This window comes from Anabrus simplex, chromosome 3, assembly GCF_040414725.1.
Source record: "Anabrus simplex isolate iqAnaSimp1 chromosome 3, ASM4041472v1, whole genome shotgun sequence".
NCBI lineage: Eukaryota > Metazoa > Arthropoda > Insecta > Orthoptera > Tettigoniidae > Anabrus > Anabrus simplex.
Window position 1 is genome coordinate 492,518,915 of NC_090267.1, and position 16,643 is coordinate 492,535,557.

Sequence of the window (16,643 nt, forward strand, 5' to 3'; positions counted from 1 at the left end):
TTCGTTGATTTCAAAATGGCATATGATTCCATAGATCGTTGAGTGCTCATGAACGTTCTGCAGGAGTTTGGAGTGGATGAGAAATCTCTGGCCATAATTCGGCAATCTCTTACAAACACCTTTTCTCAAGTCAAATTTATGGGCGAACTCTCAAATCCATTTGAGATAAAAACGGGTTTGAGGCAAGGAGACAGCCTTTCTCCACTACTCTATAATTGCATTTTAGAAAAAGTTATTAGGGAATGGAGGCTGAGAATGACTGAAAATGGAATGAAGAATGGGGTAAAGATAGGTTGTGGTAAAAATGCGATGATGTTGGATTGCCTTGCCTTCGCAGACGATGTCGTTCTTATTACAGACAACCGTCAAACAGCCAAGAAACAAGTCGAAGAACTACAAAATGTTGCAGTCAAAACAGGGTTAAGAATCTCCTTCGAAAAAACAGCATTCATGGATTCTATAAAAAAAGGCGACATGGACAGACTTGTTACATTGTATGGGGATATCCAGCGTGTGCAAAAATTTAAATACCTGGAAGAAATACTCACCCCCAATGGAGATGAAAAGCAAGGATTAAAGGAGAGGGTGAGAAGGATGGAGTTGGCATTCAGACTATGTCATGACTCCTATAAGTCAAAGTCTCTCTCAATTCAGGTCAAGTTAGAACATTACTGCACAGTGGTTAGAACAGAGTGCCTTTATGGAGCAGAAACCTTGACGAGGATGGCTGACCCACTCCTTGAAAAAAGAGAAAGAAGATTCTTGCGAAAATCTTAGGCCCTAGAAAGTCGACGAGTGACCCAAACACATTCCGGTTAAGATCGAATTTGGAGCTCTACAAGACAGTAGAAAGAATCACGACTGTGATGAGAAAAAGGAGACTGACGTTTTATGGGCATATCAGAAGAATGAACCCTGAGAGATTGGCCAACAGGATACTTCTTCTGCAGGAAAGGTGGAAAAAACAACCGGGATGGCTTACACACGTGCACAATGACTTGGCAGAAATAGGTATCAAGGAGGAGGATAAGAAAGAAAGGACATCATTTAGGAAGAAGGTTGCGGGAACGAGGGATGCGTCTGAAGAGCAACATGCGAAGCCACGGAACATCTCGGTGGAAGAACGACAAGAAGAATTCAAAGACTCAAGAATCTTTGGCGAGAGTGTAAAGAGAAGGGTATCAGTCTGCGTGACAGGAGGAAGATTGTGTAATCGTGGCCCACAGGTGGCCGTATCGATAAATAATAAATAATAAAATAATAAAATAAGATCATTTACAAAAAAAAGGCCAAAACCAATTGGTTTAAGGAAGTTGAAAAGGATCTGAGAGTTCTTAAGATTACCGAACTCATGTTAAAGAAAGGTACAGCCAAAACCGTGACCAAAGACGAAACTAAGAGGTTCCAAGTTAAGAACAACACCAGAAAACCGATTAAGATATTAGAGGAGGAAAGGAGGAGGAGATCAGTTAGAATGAATAACTATTGGGAGAAGAAAAGAGCACAAGCATCTAAGAAGTGGTTGATCTGACGTACCCCAAAGATGGGTGATTCGAAATGAAGAAGAATAAATCATTAGGAAAATCTTAGGAGCAAGATACACCCAAGAAGGTTACAGGTTATAATCAATCAAAAGAACGGAAAACTTCTCGAACATCGAATCTGACATTAGGAAAAGACGAATGAAATTCTTCGGCCATCTCACTAGATTACCGGAAAATCGATTGACAAAAAGGATAATAGATTATATAACCTCGCTTAAGAACTCAACACCCTGGCTTAAAGAACTTCGAAAGGACCAAAAAACGCAAACATAAGTTCAACAGACATTCAGACTTTAGGCACAAAGTAAACAACTGGGAAGTTACATGAGAGCAAACCACGACAAAAACAGTACATTCTCGGAAAGAATGAAAACCAATTGGAAAAACGAGAAGAACTCACAGAAGAAATGATTGACTTATTTGCTTAACGTCTTCCAATATTGGGAGAGCTCGCTAATAATAATAATAATAATAATAATAATAATAATAATAATAATAATAATAATAATAATAATAATAATAATGATGATAATAATAATAATAGCGAGTTCCCCCAGAGAAGCCTGGTACAGCTCATTCGAGGAGACCTGCACGTCTATGAGGATATGGCCCTACCTATGATGAAGTTCACTGTTGATGACGGCAAACACACCCAGGTCAGCAGCAAATGCGATTAACCAAAGAAAGGTAAAATCCTCGTCTCGGCCGGGAATTGAACCCGGTACCCTCTAGGCCAAAGGCCAGCCCGCTAACCATTTAGCCATGGAGCCGGCCTGTATGTAGATGAAGCTCATTCCTCAGCCTGAACGTGAAGGCGCGCCAGCTATTTAGGTTTAGGTTTCTTGTGCCAGAGCATCCTGGTCGTGTTCGGCACTGCTCAAGGCAGAACGACCCCATGCGACGGACGAATCACCATTAACAGCGTCATATACCCTCACTCCACATGAACAGAGTGGAGAGGATCGGACTTGAGCCTAGGCTTTGGCGTGCAATCAACCTCGCCAACCAACATTCTGATGGCGAACTTCTTTGATGTCAGCAGGAGCTGAATGTACTCCCAGTTCATCCCCTGTCAGCTACACAACATCCTGTGACCGTGATAGTGTTGACCACATCTCAGTACACATGGCCAGGAAATGGTCATGTCTTACATCATTTCCCACAGCCCACACAGTAGACAAATACCGAGTGAAACTGCCTTATCATATGAACGTCTACTGTTGTAGAACCCGTGGTCGTGGTGGTGGTAAAAATTGTCTTAAAAGGAAGTACACCAGAGCAAATATTCTCTCTTTACACTGATCAGAGTGGACGTGGTGGAGGTCCGACATTTTGTTGCTGTTGCATTTGTTGATTGGGTCATCAGTCCAAACTCTGAAATGATACAGCACTTCACGCAACCCTATCCTGTGCTAACATTTTCGTTTCTACGTATCTACTATATTCAACATCTGTTTGCCACCTTGGGCTACCCCTACTGTTCTCAGCGCCTACATTTTCCTCAAAAACCAAGTGAACAAGTCCTTAAGATGTGCTCATCTCTTCTTCTGCTCAAAGTTTACCAAATCGTTTTCCCCTCACCAATTCGATTCATTCGATTAATTCGTGCTTCGATCTGCCCATCTCACCTTCAGCATTCGTCTGTAATATTACATTTCAAAACCTTCTATTCTCTTTCTTTCTGAGCTGGTTACGTCAATGTTTCACTCCGTACAACGCCACGCTCCAGATGAAAGTATTCTAAAAGATCATTCTAATTCCTATATCAACATCCGAAGTGATCAAATTTGTTTTCTTAAGAAAGACCTTCCTTGCTCCTGCTAGTCTGCAACTTATGTCCTCCTCGTTACTTAGTCTGCTATCCAAGTAACAATATCCATCTTCTTCCCCTCTTTTCCAGGTCTAACAGTTCCTGCATCACATGACTTTATTCGACTACACTTCATTACTTTTGTTTTGGATTTACTTTCAACATCTAATATTCCTCCAACACTGTGTCTGTATAATTCATCAATTTCTCCGGATCTTCTCCAGATTGAGATAAAATAATATCTTCTGAAAATCCCCGAGTTTCGAATTTCTCTTCTTGACTTGTTATTCACTTTCAAAATTCCTATTTGATTTCCTTTACCATTACCAGCACTGAGAAGGAGGGTTGACAAACTGCATCCTTGTCTCACTCCCTTCTGGGTTGCTGCTTCTTTTTTCATGACCCTCCATTCTTATCCATGCAGACAGATTTTTTTCGAGTTGCTTTAAGTTACGTGGTTCTAGGACTTTTCGTACCACTGGATATTTCGTACCATGTGACCTGCTCATTTCCTGCGAAGTGTCAGCTGATGACTTTAAAATATTTAGGAAACGACATTCCGTACCACTTGAAAGAGTGGAAAGTATTGTGAAGTAAAAACGATGTCCTAATGAATCTGTCCATTACTGTAGCAGAAGCGTGTGCGCGGTGTCACCACTACTGATGTTAACTTCCCGTCGGGCGCAACTGATTCTTTTCTCGTATTCCTCAATCGTGGGGACCTAGCTACTTCCACCTTTCAGTAGTTTCTTGTTTCCACGTGACCTTCAAACCCATATCTGCCACTCCATCAGAATCTTCTATTTTACTTATCTGGTAACGAAATAATGTTGTAGTTTATAAATATTCACAATGGTAGTAATATTATCCATCCATAAGCTCGTCAGGCACATTCCGCCCGAACACCAAGTAGGCCTATGTTTATATTGGGTTGTTTTGTTTATAACCCTTTATGGGGGTATATGCATATATATAATAATACTGCCGAGGGAATCAAAGTATCGGTGACACCGAGTACTCTCAAACGGTAGGTAGTAATATTATGCAGCGAGTAAAACGCCAAATTAAGAATGGAGGCCGTGGTAAAAAAAAAAAAGATCTCCAATAAGCATTCCAGAATAACCTCAGATAGCGCAGTGGAAAGCATGCTAGATAATATTAGAAAATTAAAAGAGAATGGGAGGAGAAATAAGGGACATGATGGGTGAAAATAGATGAGAAACCAAGATAAAATTTGGAAATAGATATATTAGAAGAATTAAATCAAGCTCTTACAATATTACATGAATAGAAGTCTGTACAGATACGGAATTTTCCCAACCACAAGTAATACAAATTTGTTAGACCAAGAATAAAATATCCAAGAGAATGAAAGCAAATAAGAGAATAGGCCAGGAGAGGAAAGGGATAGACAAGAAAAGGATGAATACGGTACAAAGAGAAATGTTGAACAACGAGAATAAGAAAAGGATGTACACAGTTACGAGATTGGAGTATACCAGCATGAAGTCTTCTAAGCAAAAGTCTAAATGTAATATGAAAGTCGCCACCTCTTCAATTATCACCCGAATAGGCACAAATTAACGTTGTCATGCAGGCGTAAGTCACTGTATACTACAATGAAACAGTTTCGAAGTATGCAAAAACATAAATGGCGAAACACTGATTAAGCACAAGTGTGTACAGGAGTCGCAGAGTTGCCGATATACCACACGCACATTTGGAAAGAAAATTGTCACTAGTTAGTCAATAGAGGCTTAGATATTGAAAATACAAGTGAAATCTCGGCCTGGAAATGCACTGCTCCCAGTTAGAATATGCAAAGAAAATAGCTCCAAATGCAACATAGAAGTATTTACAATAAGGACATTATCAGTTTGTCATACCAAGTAGTTCTGCCCGAAAATGGAGAGTCCAGGGCACATGTCGCTAAGGACGGAGATGACGTTAAAGGTTCCTCCCTCCACACAGGCCAAAGTCCATCTCAACACATTCAGAGGAAGGCCGGGTATTTATAGTGTGGAATAATGAGAAATATGTCTGGAAGATTCCAGAGGTTAGTGGAGCATGCGTGACAAAGCAGGCGATGTCACGTGACGTCAGGCGGCGAAAATGAAGTTAGTTTATCGTAGATCGTAAAGGTGGATAGAGCAGAGTTCGTGCAAGGTATGATGTGTGCAAATTCACATAAGTATGTAAGTTCCAGTTGAAGAGAAAATGCGGTTTATATCATGATGAGGCTAAGTCTATATTAATAGTAGAAAAAGGTTATGTGCGTGGCGAGGTTCATAACAGTAGTTGCCGGTGAAGTGAGGAGTCCGTTACATGTTCCAGGATTTAAACTTTAAAAATTTGGCTTTCTTATGGTAATATTTACGTAAACGTACAGTTCAAAAGGGCAATTATTTAAGTAATATACCGGTAGAAATTTTCTTCAGCAAATATTTGAGGAGCTAACTTTCAAAACGAATATGGCCACTTATGCATTTTTTTACAAGAGAACGAAGAAACTTATAGCATTTGAACATTTACCTCGATGACTTTGAAATCGTTAGCTTTTATTCCAATGGTATTTACAAAAATCATCTGGATTTATTAACTTTTGAATTAAAATGTGGATATATTCTTCTTATTATTAATCTACTTACCCTCCAGGGTTGGTTTTTCCCTCGGACTCAGCGAGGGATTCCACCTCTACCGCCTCAAGGGCAGTGTCCTGGAGCGTGAGACATTGGGTCAGGGATACAACTGGGGACGATGACCAGTACCTCGCCCAGGCGGCCTCACCTGCTATGCTGAACAGGGGCCTTGCGGGGAGATGGGAAGACAAGGAAGAGGGAAGGAAGCGGCCTTGACCTTAAGATAGGAGAAGTGGGTAACCACGGAAAACCACTTCGAGGATGTCTGAGATGGGAATCGAACCCAACTCTACTCATTTTACCTCCCGAAGCTGAGTGGACCCCGTTCCAGTCCTAGTACCACTTTTCAAATTTCGTGGCAGAGCCGGGAATCGAACCCGGGCCTCCGGGGGTGGCAGTTAATCACACTAACCACTACACCACAGAGGCGGACATGTGGATATATTAAGTTTTGAAATACAATGGTAGGGAGTTGTGAAGATTTGACACGAAATATTATGTACCCGAGGAGAAAACAATACAATTTCTTAAGAAAATAATACTGTACATGCTATAAAAAACAAATTATTTTCGTCTCAAAAACCACTTTCACAATTTATAAAACACCGTTTTGGATTTCTTACTTTATTTTTGCTGAATTTGCATTGTCTGATTTGGTAGCGAACTACAAAGCACAAAGGGACTCGCTGGTTAAATGTGCACGGCTTTCTCAAATTCGAGGCAGCTGCATAGTTCTGTCTGTTCATCCTCAACATTAAGGTCCTCCTTCCCAACAGAAACCTCGATTAGCTGGCTGTACCAAAACGAATTGGATTCTTTTCTCCAGTCATTCCCATAATGTTCCTGAAGCAGTTTTTTGTAATAATATGTTGGTTGGAATTGTAACAGTAAGCTCCAAATAATGTTGGCGAAGCCTCGCAAGACTGGTAAAATACATTAATGTCATCGTCATCTGTTTACCCTCCAGGTTCGGCTTTTCCCTCGGACTCAGCGAGGGATCCCACCTCTACCGCCTCAAGGGCAGTGTCCTGGAGCTTCACACTCTTGGTCGGGGGATACAACTGGGGTGTATGACCAGTACCTCGCCCAGGCGGCCTCACCTGCTATGGTGCCTTGTAGGGGAATGGGAAGATTGGAAGGGATAGGCAAGGATGAGGGAAGGAAGCGGCCGTGGCCTTAAGTTAGGCACCATCCCGGCGTTTGCCTGGAGGAGAAGTGGGAAACCACGGAAAACCACTTCCAGGATGGCTGAGGTGGGAATCGAACCCACCTCTACTCAGTTTGACCTCCCGAGGCTGAGTGGACCCCGTTCCAGCCCTCGTACCACTTTTCAAATTTCGTGGCAGAGCCGGGCCTCTGGGGGTGGCAGCTAATCACGCTAACCACTACACCACAGAGGCGGACATACATTAATGTTTGAAATTAAAAAGTTTAGAGCCATCTGAAAAACAGTGAATTTATGAAGTTTTGATCGCAACAAACATGCACATGCAGGTATCAAGTTTTGATTAAAAACATCATATTCCAGACGTGTTTGTCATGGAAAATATTGAGTTTCGGTACAAAATGGTAGTAAGTTTCGATACAGCTCAAGAAACCAAGCATAATTCGACATAAAACAGGATTTTGAAATTTTTCGAGATATTGAGTTTTGAAAGTTAGCTCCACATTTGTTTCTGATTTCTAAAGTGTGTCTGTCGGGCTCATTATGCCTGATGGCATGGAAATGGAATTCCAATTGGAAATCGAGTGATACGGATCGTTCTGGAGTAAATATTTGGGGATTACGGGAAAACCGTTCGCTGGCAGATAACGGCCAGGTGGTACGAAATGTCCGGACACCGCTTTACGGTCACCGACACAGATCGGTCTTATGGCGACTATGGGATAGGAAAGGCCTAGGAGTGGGAAGGAAATGGCCGTGGCCTTAATTAAGGTACAGTCCCAGCAGTTGCCTGGGATGAAAATGGGAAAACCACGGAAAACCTTCTTCAGGGCTGTCGACAGTGGGGTTCGAACCTACTATCTCCCGGATGCAAGCTCACAGTTGCGCGCACCTAACCGCACGGTAGACTGATTTTTATATCTGAAGCCAATCACCTTCAGAATTTCAAACAGCTTGATCCAATCAACATTATCAAATGCCTTTTCTAGGTCTACGAACCACAATCATGGGATACACCATATCTTACCATTTCCAAGACCTAAAAATCAGAGATTACTATTTGTTATCTCATCACGCATTATTTTAGAGCTGATTGAAAGTTAAATTTTTTTACGTTAGCACATACAGCCTCGGTAGCGCAGTAGGCAGCGCGTAAGTCTCATAATCTTAAGGTCGTGAGTTCGATCCTCACCCGGGGCATGAATTTTCGTTATAATTTCTTATTTTGTATTGAAATGTGCTTTTAATGTGTACGGTATTTTAAGGAATTTTTTGGAAAAACAGCTGTGCACCACTGCCGGAAATGTGACTTGGAATTGTAGATGTTGGCCTACTTCGGATTTTGTGTACGCCTTCGGCCGAAATACATTGAAACTTTAACAAATATAATCAGGATTAGTGTGATCAGCTACCACCCTTGGAGGCCCGGGTTCGATTCCCGGCTCTGCCATGAAATATGAAAAGTGGTACGAGGGCTGGAACGGAATCCACTCAGCCTCGGAAGGTCAAATGAGTAGAAAGGGGGAGCTTTCGATTCCATCCTCGAAGTGATTTCCTGTGGTTTCCCCTCTTCTTCTCCTGTGAAATGCCGGGATGATACCTGACTTAAGGCCACGGCCGTTTCCTTCCCTCTTCCTCGCTATCACTTCCGATTTTCCCTTCCCCCTACAAGACCCCTTTTCGACATAGCAGGTGAGGCTCCCTGCCTATGTACTGTTCCTCCCAACCAGATGTATCCAACCAAATGTCTCACGCTTAAGGACAATGTCCTTGTGGTGATAGAGGTGGGATCCCTCGCTGAGTCCTGGGGAGAAGCCAACCCTGCAGTGTTAATGGATTAAGTAAATACCTAAATAAGAAGGGGTGAATTGTGTATCGATTTAAGCGATAAGATCGGAACACAGGACTTCAAGTACACGATCAGATTTTAAGTGCTACTATTTTAGCAATGTGAGGATAAATTCATTTACAGTTTTACAATATACATATATCACTAAAAAATTAACTTCATAGAGTATTTGTAAATGCGGTCTCATAACACATGTTAAGGATTTGACAGGGGTTTTAGGTGTAGAACGATAATGTACAGGTTGTTTGAGAGAGAAGAACAAATAACCTTGAGGAGGGTAGGGATTAATGTCCGCAGTTCGTAATATATGATTTCCTTTAAATTTAGTGAATGGTTTGTCCGAGGCAAGAGCGTGAAGTAGAGTGCGATGTTTGTGAGGTAGGTAGTAGCTTCGTTTCTCCCTCGGCTTATACCACCCGCCGTACCATGCGTTAGGCATTATGCATGCGTAAGTTGTAAGAAAACGTTCTACGCACAATAAGCGAACGTTTTTACGTTGGAAAATATTGTAATGTGTATCACCAAAGCCCTATGTCGTTCGTCATTAAATACTACCTGAGCTGCAAACATCAAGTGTTCAACTTCATTTTTTAATTTTTGAAACAGGACATTATTTGACGTTATATGTATTCAGGTCCCTACAAATAACAAGCAGAAAAATATGTGTACTTGTCTCCCAAACACTGCATTTATACAGGCTATATCTCACTTATACCGACAAAAAATCAGGGATACTCTTCGTGTTAAATAACGATGGTGCAATCGGATTGGCGGTGAAAACTTTTCTTTTCGAGAAAAGTAGGTTACTTCGTTACTTCCGGGAGTGCCAGTAAAATAGTCGAACTCTCTGCCAGAGCGCAAATCACACAATTAACTCAGATACCTGCTCCACACACTGAACTACTCAACACATATCACTCGGAGTGCCTGCTTTTATACGCCCTAAGTTCTAGTATATTCGGGGTGCAGCTAGAATAGTAATGTTCGCCTTCCACTCAATACAATACAAGGAGAGACCGTCACATGCCCTCAGGCTTGTCTCACTCAACTGTCTGGAAATACCGAAGTGGGCTGACAGTCACATGAGCACGTGCGAGGCGGGGTTTCCTGGGCTTTCTTCTATCTGCATAGAAAGGCGAAATCGACTGCGTTATACCTTGTCAAGGACCATTCCAGTTTCATATTATTATCAATAACAAACAGCTTTCTCAGTAAAATGAAATTTAAAGCTGAAATAGTATTTGTTTTGTTTCATTTAATTTGCACCTGATTGTTTTTTGTTTAGAGTTGCCATTACTTTTTTGTATAGGCTGGCCAATCATTTTTATATAGAATAGCCATTATTTTTAATAGCGTGTCTATTAATCTTTTACAAACTGGCCATTAAATTTTGATAGAGTTGGAATTTAATTTTGTATAGAGTCGCAATTAATTTTTCTATAGAATGACCATTAATTTTTGTGTAGAGTGGACATTAATGTTTGTATAGCATTGCCATTAATTTTGTATAGCATGCCCATTTTTGTACAGTTAACATTAATGTTTTTTAAACTGGTTATTAATTTTTGTATGGAGAGGCTATTAACTTTTGTCTAGATTGGCGACTAATTTTCGTATAAAATGCCCCTGGCGTTTTGTATAGAATCACCATTACTTTATATATAGAGAGAGAGAGACCATTCATTTTTGACTAAAGTGGTCATTAATTTTTGTCCAGAATGACCATTCATCTTTATATAGAATGGTCATTAACTTTGTGTAGAATGAACATTAATGTTTGTATAAAGTGGCTATTGATATTTTTCTATATTGGCCATTAATTCTTTAATTAATTTTTGAACAAAGTGTCTATTAATTTTTGTACAAATGTCCATTATTTTTTGTATATAGTGGCCATTTATTTTTGTGATTAGTGGCTATTAATATTTTTGTAGGGAGCCTCCGTGGCTCAGACGACAGCGCGTCGGCCTCTCACCGCTGGATACCGTGGTTCAAATCCCGGTCACTCCATGTGAGATTTGTGCTGGACAAAGCAGAGGCGGGACAGGTTTTTCTCCGGCTACTCCGGTTTTCCCTGTCATCTTTCATTCCAGCAACACTCTCCATTCTCATTTCATAGCATCTATCAGTCATTAATATACATCACTTTGCGACCTCATCGTAATAATAGCCTATATCTGCTTCATTCATCACACCCATGACCCGTCAATGACTGGAAAACAGGTTGTAGATTTTCATTCAATATTTTTGTAGAATATCCATTAATTTTTATATAGACTGGACATTAATTCTTTATAGCTTGGCCATTTATTTTTGTATAGAGTGGCTATTAAATTTTGTCTACAGTGATCATTCATTTTTGTCTAGAATGGCCATTATTTTTTGTATAGAGTGACCATTCACTTTTTATAGACTGTCCATTAATTTTATATAGAGTGGCCATTCATTTTTGTCTTAAATGCCCTTTAACTTTTTATCGACTTTCCATTCACTTTTGTCTGTAATGGTCTTTAATTTTTGTAGAGAGTGGCCATTAACTTTGTCTACAATGTTCATTAATTTTTGTGTACAATGGCCAATAATTTCCGTACAGAGTGGCCATTAATTTTTATACAGAATAGCCATTGATTTTTGTATGGCCTTTAATTTCTTTATACTCGTAATTTTTGCATAGACTGGTGATTCAGTTTTGCAGATGAAGACTGAAAATCGTAATTTTTGCTTCAAATTTTTCACTGCTAGTCGCCCTTATCCTACACTTAAACAACAACTTTCATGAAAACCCACCAAACTATTCTGCACTGATGCTGTAACATATATATCTTCATTACAGACTGTTCTGCCTTTAGCGCTCAGCCTGAAAGCCTCTGTGGATTAAGAAACCGCCCCCAGGATTCTCTATCTGGAACTAGTTCAGAGGCCTCGTTTACAGTAATTCCATACCTCTTATCTTCAAATCATTAGAAACTGAGTTTATCCTTCGTCGTCTTGGTACCCTCTACTTCTCTTACCCTCCATGATCGAGTTCATTACTCTCCTAGGTAACGTATCCTCCTCAATTCGCCTTACATGACCTCACCGCTGAAGCCGGTTTATGCGTACTGCTTCATCCATCAAGTTCATTCCTAACTTCGCCTTTATCTCCTCATTCCTAGTACCCTCCTGCTATTGTTCCCTTCTCTTCGTACCACCTATGACTGTTATTCCTAATGCTGGGCTGAGTGGCTCAGACGGCTGAGGCGCTGGCCTTCTGACCCCAACTTGGCAGGTTCGATCCTAGCTCAGTTCGATGGTATTTGAAGGTGCTCAAATACGTCATCCTCATGTCGGTAGATTTATTGACACTTAAAAGAACTCCTGCGGGACTAAATTTCGGCACTTCGGCGTCTCCGAAAACCGTAAAAGTAGTTAGTAGGACGTAAAGCAAATAACAGTATTACTAGTTATTCCTAACTTATGAAATGAATAATATATCCTGAACAGGAGAACAATGGAAAATAAGAAGTAATAAGGAAATTAGTAGAACATAGAAAATTTAACAGAAGCAATAAGAAAAAAGGAGGTAGTTGTGTTTTGGACATATGGATGACAACAGATTAACAACACAGATATTCAAGTATTTTTGGGAGAAAAAGTCAACAACTCGCTGGATACAAGAGGTCAAGAAAGATTTAGAAAAAAGTAAGAGAAGATGAAACCATGAAAAGAAAGATTTACAAACATTGGGTTCTTTGAATGAAATGATTCCAAAGAAGCATAAAAAGGAAATGCTGTACAAAGTGGTCTGAGGAGAAAAGAAGTGAGCATAGTGCACTGATGAAGGAATACTCGAGAGAACGCGAGAGGAAACAACAAGGAAGGATGAATTAAAATCAAAGTGAGATTCCAACCCAACAGATACAGACCTAAACACAAAAGATCTCTAAGAGTTGATCCAGAATGTCTTCGACAGAACGCCACGACCTTTCTACAAGACATACGAGAGCAGGACCCCAAGGACTGGCCAGGCCTTCGTAAAACACTTCAGACATCAGCCATGAAATTAGGGCAGCCTCCAAGGAAACGCAAACATAGGTGGTGGAACACGACCTGTGATAAAGCCATTGATGAACGGATGAAAGCATGGAATCAGTGGAATGGACATCAAACAACTAAGAGATGGGAGACCTTCCTAAAAGTTCAGAAAATCTCCTCAAAAATAATCCGCAGGGAGAAACGAGCCTATGACAAAAATAGACTCATGGAAATCGAACAAGATTTCCTTAGAAACAACTCCAGGAATTTCTTCAAGACCTTCCGTGAGAATTTATCTAGCTATCAACCACCATCTTTATGTTTCCGTCGAGCAAATGGAACATTAGAAACGAACACCAAAGAGAACTGCACTATTCTAGCTGACTACTTCCGAGACCTCCTCAATTGTGATCCTCCAAAGGAAAGACTGAACTTTGAAAAGCCCATGCCCAACCCCGATTCACAGCCACCGACAATACAGGAAACAGCAGAGATTATACGATCGCTTAAAAATAATAAAGCTCCTGGAGAGGACGGCATCACTGCGGAGATGTGTAAACTTGGAGATGATCTTGTAAGCAAAATTCATGCAATCCTAGTAGAAATATGGGAAACGGAAATGATTCCACAGGATTGGAAGTGTGCATTAATACACCCATTGCACAAGAAAGGTGACAAGGCAGATCCAAACAACTATAGAGGCATATCTCTATTGCCAATCGCATACAAAATCCTTTCCAAAGCTCTCTTGAACCGGTTAGAAAAACAGACAGATCATCTGATTGGCGAGTACCAAGCGGGTTTCAGGAAAGGTCGATCATGTGCAGAACAAATATGGAACTTGAAGACGATATTAAGGATTCGCCGAAGTGCCAGCACGATCGTCACCTTTGTGGATTTTAAGAAGGCGTATGACTCTGTGGACAGACAGACAGTATTTGATACCCTAGAAGAACTCAGAGTGGACAAGAAGACCAGAGCACTTATCCAGCAGACCCTCACAAGTACGACCTCTAAAGTGAAATTCCTTGGAGAAATCTCTGAGCCTTTTGAAATATGTACGGGCGTTCGTCAAGGTGACAGCATCTCCCCTATTCTGTTTAACTTAGTTCTAGACAAAGTTATTAGAGAGTGGGAAAAGGATATCAAGGGTGTGAACATCGGAAATTTGGGAAGCAAGGTCAATGTGAAATGTTTAGCATTTGCTGATGATCTCGCAATCATTACTAAGACCAAGGATGAAACAAGGTATGCCATACAGAGACTACACAATATAGCATCAAAGGCAGGCCTCCAGATATCCTACGAGAAAACCAAGTACATGGAAAATCTACGTCAAAATAGCAAAAGAACTCCGCTAGAGATGGAAAACGGCACAATTTCACAGGTGCCCTCCTTCAAATACCTTGGAGAAATTATACTACCATCAGGATTAGACAGTAGTGCCAATGTAGAAAGAAACACCAAACTACATAAGGCATACAGACTGACGTGGAATTACTACAACAAAAGAGTCATATCGCGTAATGCAAAATTACGACACTACAAGACAGTTGTATTGCCCGAAGCTTTATATGCCTCAGAAACCATATGCTTAGGTGGTCACTCTAAAATTACAGAAATTGAAAAGCAGGAGCGGAAAATTCTCAGGAAAATTTATGGTCCTACGAGAGAAAATGGAATGTGGATTAAGAGGAAAACAGCGGACCTCTACTCCTTCACCGACAGGTTTACTGATGCTGTACGGAAAAGGCGCCTTAATTTCTATGGCCATATCTACAGAATGAACAGCGACAGACTAACTAAAAGATTATTCAAAGTAATCAACTCAAAGAAGGTCAAAATAAAATGGCTAGAAGAAACTAAGGCGGACCTCCAAGAAATAAATATTACAGACGACATCATGGAAAATCGTGGAGCTTTTAGAACCAAAGTAGCTAATCATAAATTTAGGGAGAAACCAAAAAAGACAACTGGTAGGAAGTGGTCGACAGAACGCAAGATGCAACACAGTGCATTCATGAAGAGATTTTGGGAGGATAAGAAGGCACAAACCATCAAACCAACTAACAAGTTCAAACGCGCTCTATGAATGGGCATAACGAAGGAATATATAATATATAATAATAATAATAATAATAATAATAATAATAATAATAATAATAATAATAATAATAATAATAATAATAATAATAATAATAATAATAATAATCCACCTCTGTGGTGTAGTGGGTAGTGTGATTAGCTGCCACCCCAGGAGGCACGGATTCGATTCCCGGCTCTGCCACGAAATTTGAAAAGTGGTACGATGGCTGGAACTGGGTCCACTCAGCCTCGGGAGGTCAACTGAGTAGAGAGCGGTTCGATTCTCACCTCAACCATCCTCGAAGTGGTTTTCCGTGGTTTCCCACTTCTCCTCCAGGAAAATGCCGGAATGGTACCTAACTTACGGCCACGGCCGCTTCCTTCCCTCTTCGTTGTCTATCCCTCCCGTTCTCCTCATCCCCCCACAAAGACCCTCTTCAGCATAGCAGGTGAGGCCACCTCGGCGAGCTACTGGTTTTCCTTCCCAGTTGTATCCCCGACACAAACGTCTCACGCTCCTCGGACACCGACGTCAAGCAGTACGTTCGGAGCTGGTTCACAACGGAGACCCAGGAATTGTACGAGACGGCCCTTCACCGCCTCGTGTCGCAGTGCGGCCAGTGCCTCAGCAGTGCTGGGCAATGCTTTTGAAATAACGGCATGTTTCCATTGTATAGCCTCCGGCTCGTGACTTTTTGAACAGTGTTGCCAACTTAGCGGATTTTCCGCTAAATTTGGCGGAATTAGAAGACTGTCGGCGGATAAATATATCATTTAACGGACAGCGGATGTTTTGGCGGAATTCTAGATTTATTACAGCGGAATTTAGTGTTTTATCCATTTTACGTTTTTTAAAAATTTGTACTCCAGTCTGTCTCCGAGCTATTCCATATTTCTTGTCAGGAGCTAGCAGTCACATGAGGAAAAAATGTTATTTGGATTTGATGTTATGAGATCATGGTATCATAAATTTGTAATGCGTGGGGAAAGGGTACTTGTCTCTTAGTTGACGAATGACGACAGATAATGAAACTGTGAGAGAGTGGCATTTATATTTATGCTATGGAGACCGTTTAATGAACTGGTCTGTTCTGTGTGTGGCCCTTGAGGTAGGGGATTCACCTAGTTGGCACCCGGCAGTAAAACGCCTACAAGTTTTAGCTCGCCGGCTCGCAGGCAGGGGGTTAATCCCAGTGAAACTCACAGATCAGGTGAACACACATTTATTATTATTATTATTATTATTATTATTATTATTATTATTATTATTATTATTATTATTATTATTTGAGATCGGATTTCTTGGCGGAATTTTAGCGGATTTTTAGTAGTCTTTAGCGGATCTTGAATATGTAAGTTGGCAACACTGTTTTTGAATGTCCCTTACATACAAAAATTATAGGCCATTTTAGATACAAAAAAATTGATAGTCCCTCTCTACAAAAATGTATGACCATTGTAAAAAAAATAATTGTTACTCTATAAAATAATTAACGGTCATTCTATACAAAAATTATGGCCATTCTAGATAAAAACA

At 40.6% G+C, this 16,643-nt stretch overlaps 1 non-coding gene across 1 annotated transcript; it reads left to right on the top strand.

Moving 5' to 3' along the window:
• The first annotated feature begins 8,285 nt into the window (after window positions 1-8,285).
• TRNAM-CAU (transfer RNA methionine (anticodon CAU)) lies at window positions 8,286-8,358 on the top strand. The gene has a single exon. It is a non-coding gene; the product is annotated as a tRNA-Met (tRNA).
• Window positions 8,359-16,643: the final 8,285 nt, after the last annotated feature.